Source organism: Nerophis lumbriciformis, linkage group LG09 (genome assembly GCF_033978685.3).
Source record: "Nerophis lumbriciformis linkage group LG09, RoL_Nlum_v2.1, whole genome shotgun sequence".
NCBI classification, from domain to species: Eukaryota; Metazoa; Chordata; class Actinopteri; order Syngnathiformes; family Syngnathidae; genus Nerophis; species Nerophis lumbriciformis.
In genome coordinates this window covers 42565430-42578028 of record NC_084556.2, presented here as the reverse complement: position 1 = coordinate 42578028, position 12599 = coordinate 42565430, and the positions used below count along the sequence as shown (strand labels likewise).

Sequence of the window (12599 nt, the reverse complement as noted above, 5' to 3'; positions counted from 1 at the left end):
GGAAAAAGAGTTTAAATTTAAGCAATGAGAAGGTGTTTTATTGTTTGTGCAATGGCGCCATCTCTTGGACACGTTTGCTCACTGCAGGTGTTGCAGTTTCCTCCTTTCTTTTTAGCAGTAGTGTTTTTTTGTTTGTTTTTTTTCAACCGGAGTGCTGTCTAGTCTTTAAGCCGTCCATTAGCATTTCTACTTGTATTGGATTCTTCTTTCATCACAATAGGCAACATTTGTAAGTTTTACACTATAACTAAAACTGTTTTTACTTACTAAACCGTCCCATGTGTTTTCATGCATATTTGTACGTGCTATGTAATGTAATGATGCTAGCGTTTTTAGCATCAGCTAATATACTAACACGTGTCTGTGTTAGTATTAATAACTTAGGACAGCATTCTTTTTGTATTGTTTCAGTTTCACAAATTCTGCAATGAACTCATCAAGACGTCACAGTAGAGTTATTGAGTCTGCTTATGATGACTTCGTTTTTTTTTAATCAGCCGTTTTACTGCCGTGTTGGAAACAATTAAGTTATATAAATAAACATTTAAACAATTTTTCTATGTAATAACAGCGTTTATATTTGCGTGTTTTAGTCTAGTGTGACTAATATATGGAAACATAATTTTTTCCCCTAAAATTTAGTAGATGCGGCTAATATACCTGTGTGCTCTATAGTTCGGAAAATACGGTATATATATATATATATATATATATATATATATATATATATATATATATATATCCATCCATCCATCCATCTTCTTCCGCTTATCATATATATATATATATATATATATTAGGGGTGTGGGAAAAAATCTATTCGAATTCAAATCGCGATTCTCACGTTGTACGATTCAGTATCGATTCTCATTTTTCAAAAATCGATTTTTATTTGTATTCTTATTTATTAATTTATTTTTTTTATTTTTTATTAATCAATCCAACAAAATAATACAAAGCAATACCATAACAATGCAATCCAATTCCAAAACCAAACCCGACCCACAACACTCACAACAGCAATAAACAGAGCAATTAAGAGGAGACACGAACACAACACAGAACAATCCAAAAGTAGTGAAACAAAAATGAATATTATCAACAATAGTATCAATATTAGTCACAATTTCAACATAGCAGTGATTAAAAATCCCTCATTGACATTATCATTATACATTTATAAAAAAAGAAAAGAACAATAGTGTCACAGTGGCTTACACTTGCATCGCATCTCATAAGCTTGACCACACACTGTGTCCAATATTTTCACAAAGATAAAATAAGTCATATTTTTGGTTCATTTAATAGTTCAAACAAATGTACATTATTGCAATCAGTTGATAAAACATTGTCTTTTACAATTATAAAAGCTTTTTACAAAAAATCTACTACTCTGCTTGCATGTCAGCAGACTGGGGTAGATCCTGCTGAAATCCTATGTATTGAATGAATAGAGAATTGTTTTAAAATCGGAAAAATATTGTTTTTGAATCGAGAATCGTGTTGCATCGGAAAAAATCGATTTATAATCGAATCGTGACTGTGAGGAACTCGCATGGCTGCCGTTTGTGTGACCCCAAGATGCAAGAACCAGGAGGAGGATGAGCAGGTAAGATGATTTTAATTATAAAACAACAGAGAAATGTAGCAGTCTTGCATACAACAGTTCCTAACATAGTCTATCGTCGAGCACTGAGGAGTGCTCGAGAGAAAACATAAATAGACATATGCTGATTGGCAGCAGGTGTGGACCGGCTGCCAATCAACGGCAGGTGAGGAGAAAACAGTGCTCAGTGGAACCAACAGGAAATATAACAACATAAGAGCACTGACCGGAAGTAAATACAAAAACATGGAAACAAACCGAAATGAAGTGACAGATCGTCACAGGACCCCCCCCTCAAGGAACAGATTCCAGATGTTCCCTGGAAACAAGAACGGAAATAAGTCCAAAAATTACGGGAGGGAGGAGGGAGGACATGGCGGAGGGTCGCCAGGCCTAGTGTCCCCGCAGCCAGCGAGGGAAAGTCAGGTGGCGGCGACGCGTTGAACGCCGCTGGAACAGGCGAGGTGGACGACCACGGAATGGCCACATTAGTGGCCAACAAGGAGGAGGTCGCGCAGCTGGCGGCGACGAGGATGACAGCGTCGTCGGTGGATCCTCTGCCGACGATGAAGATGGCGGCACCGTGCAGAGTCCCGCCGGTGACGCGGAAGACCTCCGCGCCGTGCGAAGGCGTGCAAGAGATGATGTCATCGTGGGCGGAGTCGTCGACAATGATGACACTGAAGATGGCGGCGCCATGCGAAAGCTCGCCGGAGATGTGGTCGTGGGTGGATCCGCTGCCGACCAGGAAAATGGCGGTGTCGTGCGGAGTCCCACCGGTGACGCGGAAGATGTCCGCGCAGTGCGAAGGCGCGCCAGAGAAGATGAAGGTGGCGGCGCCGTGGAAAGAGACGATGATGTCTCCGTGGGAGGAGACGATGGCGGGGATGACAGCGGCGTGTGCTTGGCTGCACTGCTGCTGGTAGTAGCCCCCCCTCCACTAGGCGGATGCCAGACGCCGTCCACCACTGGGAGAAGGAGTTCTGGGTCTTTTATGTCTCCCGGTGCGAAAACCAGGGACGGGCGGAAGGGGGCCAGGAGGAGGGAAAAAGATACGTCCCTCGCCGAGTCCCAGCAGGAGGCCAGGAAGGACATCACGTTGGGCTCCACTGGAGCCTTTACCGGACTGGCAGAATGAGCGGGTGATGGAAGGGATAGCAGCCGTGGTGCAGCTGCTGGAAGCTGCCTTGGAGCAGGAACGGGTGATGGGCACTCAGCCGGTGTTGGTCGTCGTGGCGCAGCGACCGGCGTAAGACGCGGGGCTGCAACTGGCGTCCGACGCGGTGTGGGAACCGGTGGTCGACGCGCTGGCACAGGCGATTGCCGTGGAGCCGGGACAGGATGCACAGCAGGCGACGGGGAAGATGGCGGCAGTGGCCGCGCCGGTCGGAGATCCGGAACCGGCGGCCGAGCCGGGAAGAGCGAAGGCGGCGGTGGCCTAGCCGGTCGGAGAGCCGGAACCGGCGGCCGAGCCGGGAGGAGCGAAGGCGGCGGTGGCCTCGCCGGTCGGAGAGCCGGAACCGGCGGTCGAGGCGGAGAGGGAAGGTCCGAGCCTGCTGTGGGCTGGGACCGCACAAACCTGGCTTTTAAGTCCTCCAAAAATTGTGCGGTCCAGAAGGTCGGCTGTGCATCGCCGACAGGGGTTCTCGCGAGGACACAATCTTCTGGCTCGACGATACTGTGAGGAACTCGCATGGCTGCCGTTTGTGTGACCCCAAGATGCAAGAACCAGGAGGAGGATGAGCAGGTAAGATGATTTTAATTATAAAACAACAGAGAAATGTAGCAGTCTTGCATACAACAGTTCCTAACATAGTCTATCGTCGAGCACTGAGGAGTGCTCGAGAGAAAACATAAATAGACATATGCTGATTGGCAGCAGGTGTGGACCGGCTGCCAATCAACGGCAGGTGAGGAGAAAACAGTGCTCAGTGGAACCAACAGGAAATATAACAAAATAAGAGCACTGACCGGAAGTAAATACAAAAACATGGAAACAAACCGAAATGAAGTGACAGATCGTCACAGTGACCCCCAAGAATCGATATTGAATTGAATCGTGGGCCACCCAAAGATATATATGTGTATGTATATATATATAAATATATATATATATATGTATATATATATATATACAATATATATATATATATATATACATATATATATATACAATATATATATATGTATATGTATATATACCTGTATATATATTGTATATATTTATATATATATAAATATGTATATATATATATATATATATGTATAAACATATATATATATATATATATACTGTATGTATATATATATATATGTATACACAGGGTGATTCAAAAAGATTTGCTAAAATCATCACGCAGTTATACAGTTCTAAATTATTGTAATAGACTGAATCAATGGTCATTTGATACAGGAGTTATCCAAGTTATAAATTCTATTGTCTTACAATTTCACCTTTGTGGTCATGTAATCCTTTCGGCGCCGTTCAATTTTAGGAAGAAAAAAAAATATGAAAATGGCGACTCCTCAACAAAACACGTGTTTTGAATTTCTCCCAGTGCCACCCACACTGGTTTAAATGTAACTTAGATATTGGGTTTCACAATATAAAGCGCTTTGAGTCACTTGAGAAAAAGCGCTTTATAAATGTAATTCACTTCACTTCACTTTTTCATTTTTGAAATATCGACTGATAATTTTGGCGTATTCTTTTTGAATCACCCTATATATATATATATATATATATATATATATATATATATATATATATATATATATATATATATATATGTATATACATATACTGTATATATGTATATAGCCCTTATCAACTGCACTCGGACGGAACGCTCTCTTATCCACTTTCTACCCGAGCTGAATCACTCGCTGTGTCACTGCTGCTGCACATGCTTGATGACGACTCACTGAATCACAGATACTGAGTGAACGAACTACGAAGTGAATGATGGGTTCCATTGAATTTCCTTTCGTCGGTGAATGATGATTCAGTGACACTCACTCACTGGTCATTGGGGCGAGGCCTTAGCCCAGGGGTCCCCAAACTTTTTGACTCGGGGGGCCGCATTGGGTTAAAGAAATTTGGCCGGGGGCCGGACTATATATATATATATATATATATATATATATATATATATATATATATATATATATATATATATATATATATATATATATATATATATATATATATATATATATATATATATATAGGGACGGCGTGGCGTGGCGCAGTGGAAGAGTGGCCGTGCGCGACCCGAGGGTCCCTGGTTCAATCCCCACCTAGTACCAACCTCGTCATGTCCGTTGTGTCCTGAGCAAGACACTTCACCCTTGCTCCTGAAGGGTGCTGGTTAGCGCCTTGCATGGCAGCTCCCTCCATCAGTGTGTGAATGGGTAAAATGTGGAAGTAGTGTCAAAGCGCTTTGAGTACCTTGAAGGTAGAAAAGCGCTATACAAGTACAACCCATTTATCATTTATCATTTATATATATGTATATATGTATGTATATATGCATATATATATATATATATATATATATATATATATATATATATATATATATATATATATATATATATATACTTATATGTATATATGTTGTGATGTGCGGGCACAAACCAACCTCCCAGAGACAGTTCTGTTAATGTTCAAACGCAGCAGCGTTGGTTTATTCAGTGACTTTTCTGAATAAAGGTTACATTAAAATTCTCCCGATTGGGACTTCCATTGAAACTAAACAAATTATTGCATTTTTCATGACTTGATCAGGTCCCCTAAATTGCCTGGAACACAGACCAGAGAAATCTCTGATCAGCACAAAGTTCAATAAATCATAGCATTCAATGACTCAAACATATTACACCTTTAGCAGACTAATCTACAAATAACATTTCAGTGAAACAACACACTTACCGCCCGATGGGAGCAGACCTTTCCCAGCAGAGAGCCAGCCACACAATGAGTCATACATTGAGGTGCTATTTAAGCAAGACAGTGATTGCCAACCTGACACAGCTACCTTGGGGCAGGTGGCCACACATCAACTTGATTGAAAATGGAGTTAGGGATGTACTTGCCTTCAATGACCACACCCAGAGGTTGGCGTAGTTTGACCGCCTGGTGCATGCTATCACTGTGATGGCTGGCCCACTGCCTGGTCTCACCTGTTCGGGGGTATTGTGATGCTCCACATATCCCCCCTCCTAAGCTCCTTGTTGGGACGAGGAGTTTCCTGTTCCTCATCTTCGTAGCGGCGGGACATCGCGTCGGCGTGGCGGATATCCTTTCCGGGGCGATGCTCGACGGTGCATTTATAATTTTGCAGTTCCAGGAACCAGCGGGTCACCCATGTGTTGCTGTCCTTATTGGTGGCCATCCATTTGAGGGGGCGTGGTCGGTGAAACGTCTTCCCCATAGGTATTATCTGAGATGGTGGATGGCCCACTTCACAGCGAGACACTCCTTCTCCACAGTAGAGTAATTTTTCTCGTGCTTCAACAGTTTTCGGCCAATGAAGGTTACTGGGTGTTCATCTGCCCCAACCAATTGGGCTAGGACTGCCCCAATCCCAGTGCCAGAGGCATCTGTGTGGAGGACGAATGGCTTTGTGAAGTCGGGTGCTACAAGGATGGGTTCCTCAAACAGAGCCTGCTTTAACTTTTCAAAGGCCTCTTCCGTTTCGGTGGTCCAAGATACTCGGTGGGTTGACCATTGGCGAGTTAGGTCGTTGAGGGGGGCCGCTATTGTGGCAAAGTCTTTGATGAACTTCTGGTAGTAGCCGATCAGACCTAAGAAGGACTGCACCTGTATTTTAGTGGTGGGGCAGGGCCAGTTCCGTATCTTCTCCACTTTCTAGGCTTGGGGCCGCACACACCCATGGCCTATCGTATACCCGAGGTAGTCGGTTTCGGTCCATCCTACCCGGCACTTCTTGGCGTTCGCTGTTAGACCAGCTTGACGGAGGGCCCTGAGGACAGCCTCCAGGTGTTCCAGATGGTGGGCCCAGGTGGCGCTGTGGACCACGATGTCATCAAGGCAGGCGGCGGCATAGGCTTGGTGAGGACGGAGGATTCGGTCCATCATGCACTGGAAGGTCGCAGGGTCCCCGTAGATGACGAAGGGGAGAACTGTGTACTGGAATAAGCAGTCTGGAGTTGAGAAGGCCGTCTTGGGTTTGGCTCTCGGGTCAGGGGCACCTGCCAATAACCTTTGGTCAAGTCCATGGTGCTGACAAAGCGGGCAGGTCCAAGGCGGTCAATCAGCTCATTGGCTCTAGGCATGGGATATGCATCAAAGGTGGATATGTCGTTTAGTTTTCGGAAGTTGTTGCAAAACCTCAAGGAGCCATCTGGTTTAGGGACGATGACGATTGGACTGGACCAAGGGCTGTAGGATTCTTCAATGTAGCTTTGGTCAAGCATCTTTTTTACCTCTTCTTTTATCGCTTCCCTCCGCGCTTCTGGGACCCTGTATGGTCGTTGCCTGACCACCTTCCCAGGCGAGGTCTCTATGTCATGTTCTATGACATGGGTGCGCCCGGGCATCTATGCAAAAATGTCCCGGTATCGGCCCAAGAGTTCTTGGACATCTTGGACTTGTGTTAGGCCAAGGTCCATGCCTGCATTGACGACGGGTTTCTGGGAAGAGAGGTCCGTTAGAAGGGCAGGGCAGTGCTTTGATTTGATTGGCTGGTGCTGGCTGTCTGGGGTTATTGCGGCTGCTGTTTCTGCTGCCGTTTGTTTGTGGTGTGGGCGCCCGTGGCTGCTGGGTCTGGTGCAGGGGTGTGGCTGATGTTGTGACTGGTGGCAGCGCGCGCGCGTGATGGCTGTCGGGGCTGACGAACTGTGTATATGTATGTATATGTGTGTGTATGTATGTATGTTTATATATGTGTATGTGTACATATGTGTATGTAAATGTATATATCTGTATGTGTGGGTATGTATACATGTATGTGTGTATGTGTATGTATATATGTATGTATGTATGTATATTTCTGGGGGTACGCTCTGGGCCTGCCTGTCAGACGGGGGTCGACGCCTCAGGCTACTGCATCCGAACTGCGTGTCTGGAGCTCCTGGGTCCCGCTGTCCATCCCTTCCGGGTGCCCGTCTTGGTTGGGGCCTGTTGGGCCTAGTCCCTGCGTCTATTGTGGTAGCTTGGTGCTGCAAGGTATTCCGAGGTGCTGCGAGTCGGCCAGTTGCTGGGGTAGTGACCTTGTTTGTCAGCATGTCTGTGATCTTCTTTTAATTATTTTTTTATTAATTAATTAATTAATTTATTTATTTATTTATTTTTTAATATATTTTATTAATATTATTTTTTTATTTTTCCCCTCCCTCAGGGGGGGGGGGGGGGGGGGCTCGGCGGGGCGGTTGCTGGTTGTTCCATCTCCATCGTTGGGGTCCCTGCGGGTGGGGTGGGTGGTTCCCGTGGCCCTGTGCCTGGGTGGTCCTGCGGCGGCCGGTTTGGGTGGGGTGGCCGGGGGCTGGCCTCGCCGCGCTCTCCGGGGGTGGGGGGTGGGCTCGTGGGGGCCCGGTTGCCGGTGGGGCGGGGGCGGTCTTCCCGTCCGGTTGCGGGGAGTCTCTGGGTCCCTCGGGCGGGGCGTCTCGCCTTTCTGCCCGTGTGGGGTGTGGTCTCTCGCTGGCTTGGGGTCTGGCTGTCCCCTGCTTTTCTCGTGCCCTGTCCTCTGCCGGGTGCGTCTGTCTGCGGCCTGCTGCTGGCCCTTGTGGGCGGTACGGTGGGTCGGGCTCTGGGGTTCCTGTCGCTGGCCGGCTTGGCTGCGTGGGGGCGGTGGTCCCTGGTTCCCTGGGCACCACGCCTCCTGTTTGTGGGTTGGGCTCTCGGGGGTGATGGGGCCGTGCTCTGGCTCCCACGCACTCTGGGAGTCGAATGTATTGTACATGCAAATTCACATATGCTCACATACGTACATAGGTACCTACGCTCCCACATACATACACAAATACAGTACATATTTACCTACCTAATGTTCGTACATCCACACGCACATTCAATATACAAACATACACATACACATACTGTACATATACATTCACTGTACAAACACATATACACATTCTGTACATATACATTCATTGTACAAACACATATACACATTCTGTACATATACAAGTACATATGCATACTTACACTCATGCACATAATCACGTTTCATCAAACATATATTAACGTTGTTGCCCTAGGGTAAACTGGGTGTAACACATGGCACACTGACAAAGCTTAACCTATTGTGACTATAACAATCTACAAGGTTAATGTAGGTTGCTTCTCTTTCTCCCCCTCCATTTTTCTGCATTCTTTCGTATCTCAAGTTATCATTACGTATATGTATTGTTGCATTTAAACAACTGTATTGTTGATAATAAAGGTAAATTATTGGTATTGTTCATTATCAATAGCGCTATTTCTATTGGTATTTGTATTGATCCATTTGTAGTGTAATAATGCTCATTGTCATTTCTGTATTATTTTTAATTTTTCGCTAACTGCTTATTTGCTATTACTTTTACCATCATATTTGTACATGTCATATTTGCTGATGTTGCTCTATTGTTGTTGTTGTTGTTGTTTGCTGTTGTTGTTTTTGTCTCTCTGTCTAATCCCCCTCTTGTCCCCACAATTTCCCCCTCTGTCTTCTTTTTTTTTCTCTTTCTATCCCCTCCTGCTCCGGCCCGGCTGCACTAAATGATAATATAAATACATTTAATAAAGTCAAATACAAATAAGGCAACAAGAGAAGTATCCTACACTTCTCTTTTGTAAAGTAAATCTGAACAGCCGACATGGGCATCTACATCAACTATATGATTTGCCTGAGAAGCTGGACAGGACACAAAAAAAAAAAAAAAAAGAAGAAGGGCAGGGCTAGGCAAAGGTGCAGCAGTGTGCCATCTTTTCAATACATTTAAATGGTACAGCTGCAAACCTTTCCTCCGGCCTGGTTGCTGCACACGGTAGTTGACGGCCCCCACTCGCTCAGCAATCTCGTACGGGCCGTGCCATTTAGCCAAGAATTTGCACTCTGCCGTCGGGACAATACTAAGACAAGGTCACCCGCCTTAAACTCACGGAGACAGACGCCCTTGTTGTATGTTTGTGCCTGGGCAGCTTGAGCCTTCTCCATATGGTCCCGGACCAGTGGCCCTACCCTTCTGGCTCTCTCCTGTAGGTGTTCCACGTGGTCTATAACGTTCCGGTGGAGGGAGGGCTGACTTTCCCAGGCTTGCTTAGCGAGGTCTAGCAGACCCCGTGGATGCCGCCCGTAGAGCAGCTCAAAGGGGGAAAAACCTGTAGAGGCTTGTGGCACTTCACGAATAGCATACAGTACATAAGGAATTAACCGGTCCCAGTCTTTCCCGTCAACTTTAACCAGTTTCCTTAACATTGTCTTCAAGGTTGAATTAAAGCGTTCCACTAGTCTGTTAGTTTGTGGGTGATAGACGGAGGTTCTGATCTGTTTTATCTTAAGCCATTTATACAACGCGGTCATTACACGGGCCATAAAACAGGTACCCTGGTCTGTCAAAACCAGTGTTGGGTTAGTTACTGAAAAGCAGTAACTAGTTACAGTTACTAGTTACTTCATTTCAAAAGTAACTCAGTTACTAACTCAGTTACTTACACCAAAAAGTAATGCGTTACTGTGAAAAGTAACTATTTAGTTACTTCTTTTTTCTTTTCTTTTTAAAGCTCCAATTAATGCCCTTTTAGCCTTCATTTCAGTACTGTTATTGCACTGGAGAATAATACAATCTGTTGATCAACTTGACATGCATTTGCTTCACTCAACTCTGCTAAGCCATGTGGTCTACATACAACACACAAAGATAAATATATGTTCAAAGGCCAATTTGTTTCTGGCCAGAACAAATTGACAAAACTATTTTAAATAGCTGCAACATAACATACATAAGTAACAAACAGCATAATAACAGCATAGATGTAAACCAACACTACATACACAAAGTTTAACCAGGCATTTTCTTTCTCAAGTAATTCTTATACAAAATCATGTCTGAAACCCAGAACACTACACATTTCCCCAGTTTTAGTTTAGAGATAAGGAAAGATTGGCCTGGCCCACTAGGATCCCTCTTTATGTTTGTGAACTTTATAGTCTATACATTTAGAGTGATGTGATAATCAAACACTCTAGAAGTCTAGAATGAAAGAGTATATAAGAGAATTGACAGCAACGTTCCCTCTCAGGAGCGCGCATGTGCAATTGCGCACTGCTCAAGCGTCCTCTGCGCATGGCAAATCTATGCCATGCACAAAATCAAATAAAAAAATAAGCGCATAACAATTTTCGACACGACACGGACACGACAGAGAAAACCGTTTTCGTCATCATTGTTCAAATATTGTAACGTCTGTCGAGACGCTTTGAGGACATGAATTCCATCCATCACTTTACTGAGCAAAACTCTTTACTGTCGGCCATAAACACATCACCAAAACATTAGTAAAAAAAATGATATCTAGCAAAACTGGTCATTTTCTGCAGTACAAACCAGACCAAAAGCAACTTTGTTATATCAACAGCAGCCGCTCGCTCTCTCACGTGCGCCAACACTTGCACATATGGCACTTAGCCAGTGATGCGTTTACAGCCACACAAAAAGTCGGACAACTCCAACACCACACATAAAGTGTCATTCCAGGTCGTTACACTATGATTTACCAATCAAATGTGTGCTTATTCTAGTGTCATTTATTAGGAATCTTAATTTATAAATATTAATCATTAAATGCTGTTAGTATATTAAATAAATACTAATAAAAATATATTTTTTACAAACAGGAAGTTGCAGGAATGTACACATGATCCCCTGCTTACATCTCATTGTGCAACATGTGAATGTTTTAATGGGAACTAAATGCAATGTCTGAAAGGGGTACAAATTATTTCCAAAGCAGGACCTCCACCCAGACAAACAATACAAGTACACAGTTCATGAAAAACAATATTTTTTGTTATTGTCATTATAAGTGGGCCTAAACACTTATATTAGAAATGGAAATGACTGCTGTCATTTGATTCTAATAATAAGAGAATGTTGTCTGTCTATCTGTGTTGGCCCTGTGATGAGGTGGAGACTTGTCCAGGGTGTACCCTGCCTTCCGCTCGAATGCAGCTGAGATAGGCTCCAGCGACCCCGAAAGGGACAAGCGGTAGAAAATGGATGGATGGATGGAGATGTAAGTTGTTATTTAGTGAGGTTTGGGACAGGTGTGCTGCTGGTGTAGCCACAGTGTGCACGTCTAAAGTTGCTCACATGGACTCCACTCAATGCTCAGGGACTTTTTGCATTTGCTCACACATGAACAATTAGAGGGAACATTGATTGACAGAGTGTGTACCTTCAGCGGTGAATGGTGGTGGTGGTGGAGGTGAAGTGGCATCAGAGTCTCTGTCTCTCTTTACTAGCTTCGTCGAAGCATGTTGCTATGTAGCTTGTTTCAGCAGATTTGAATTGCTGTTTTGGGCAGTAGATGGCATCTTTGATCCAAAGCACAATTTACATTTAACTAAAATGTTATTTTCTTTGTGCTCGACAAAAGAAAAGTAGTGAAAATATCTCCATGTTAGCAAACTCGACTTCTGGCTCCGCCATGATCAGACACGCCCCCCCCCCCCCCCCCCCCGCTCTCCACACTCACACTCAGACACACCCACACAGAGCGCATGTCTCTCTCTCTTCTCCGGCTTGTGACACAAGAAGAATCAGAACGACACAGCAGCCCTCCAATAAAACACACTTTATACTACATAAAAAGTAACGTAAAATAACGCAGTAACGCATCATGTAGTAACGGTAACGGAGTTACTGAATATAAAAAAATAACGCGTTACTGGTCAAAACCTCGTCTGCTATTCCAACCCGGCTAAAAAGCATGAGTAGTTTATGGGCAACATTATTGGCGGTAGTAACACGCAAGGGAATG

The 12599-nt window shown here is 44.4% G+C and overlaps 1 protein-coding gene across 2 annotated transcripts in view; it reads left to right on the top strand.

Annotated features, from left to right (window-relative positions):
* The window catches only part of tspoap1 (TSPO associated protein 1), a 223963-nt gene that overhangs the window by 182971 nt on the left and 28393 nt on the right, over window positions 1-12599 (top strand). The gene's annotated exons all lie outside the window — the stretch shown is intronic.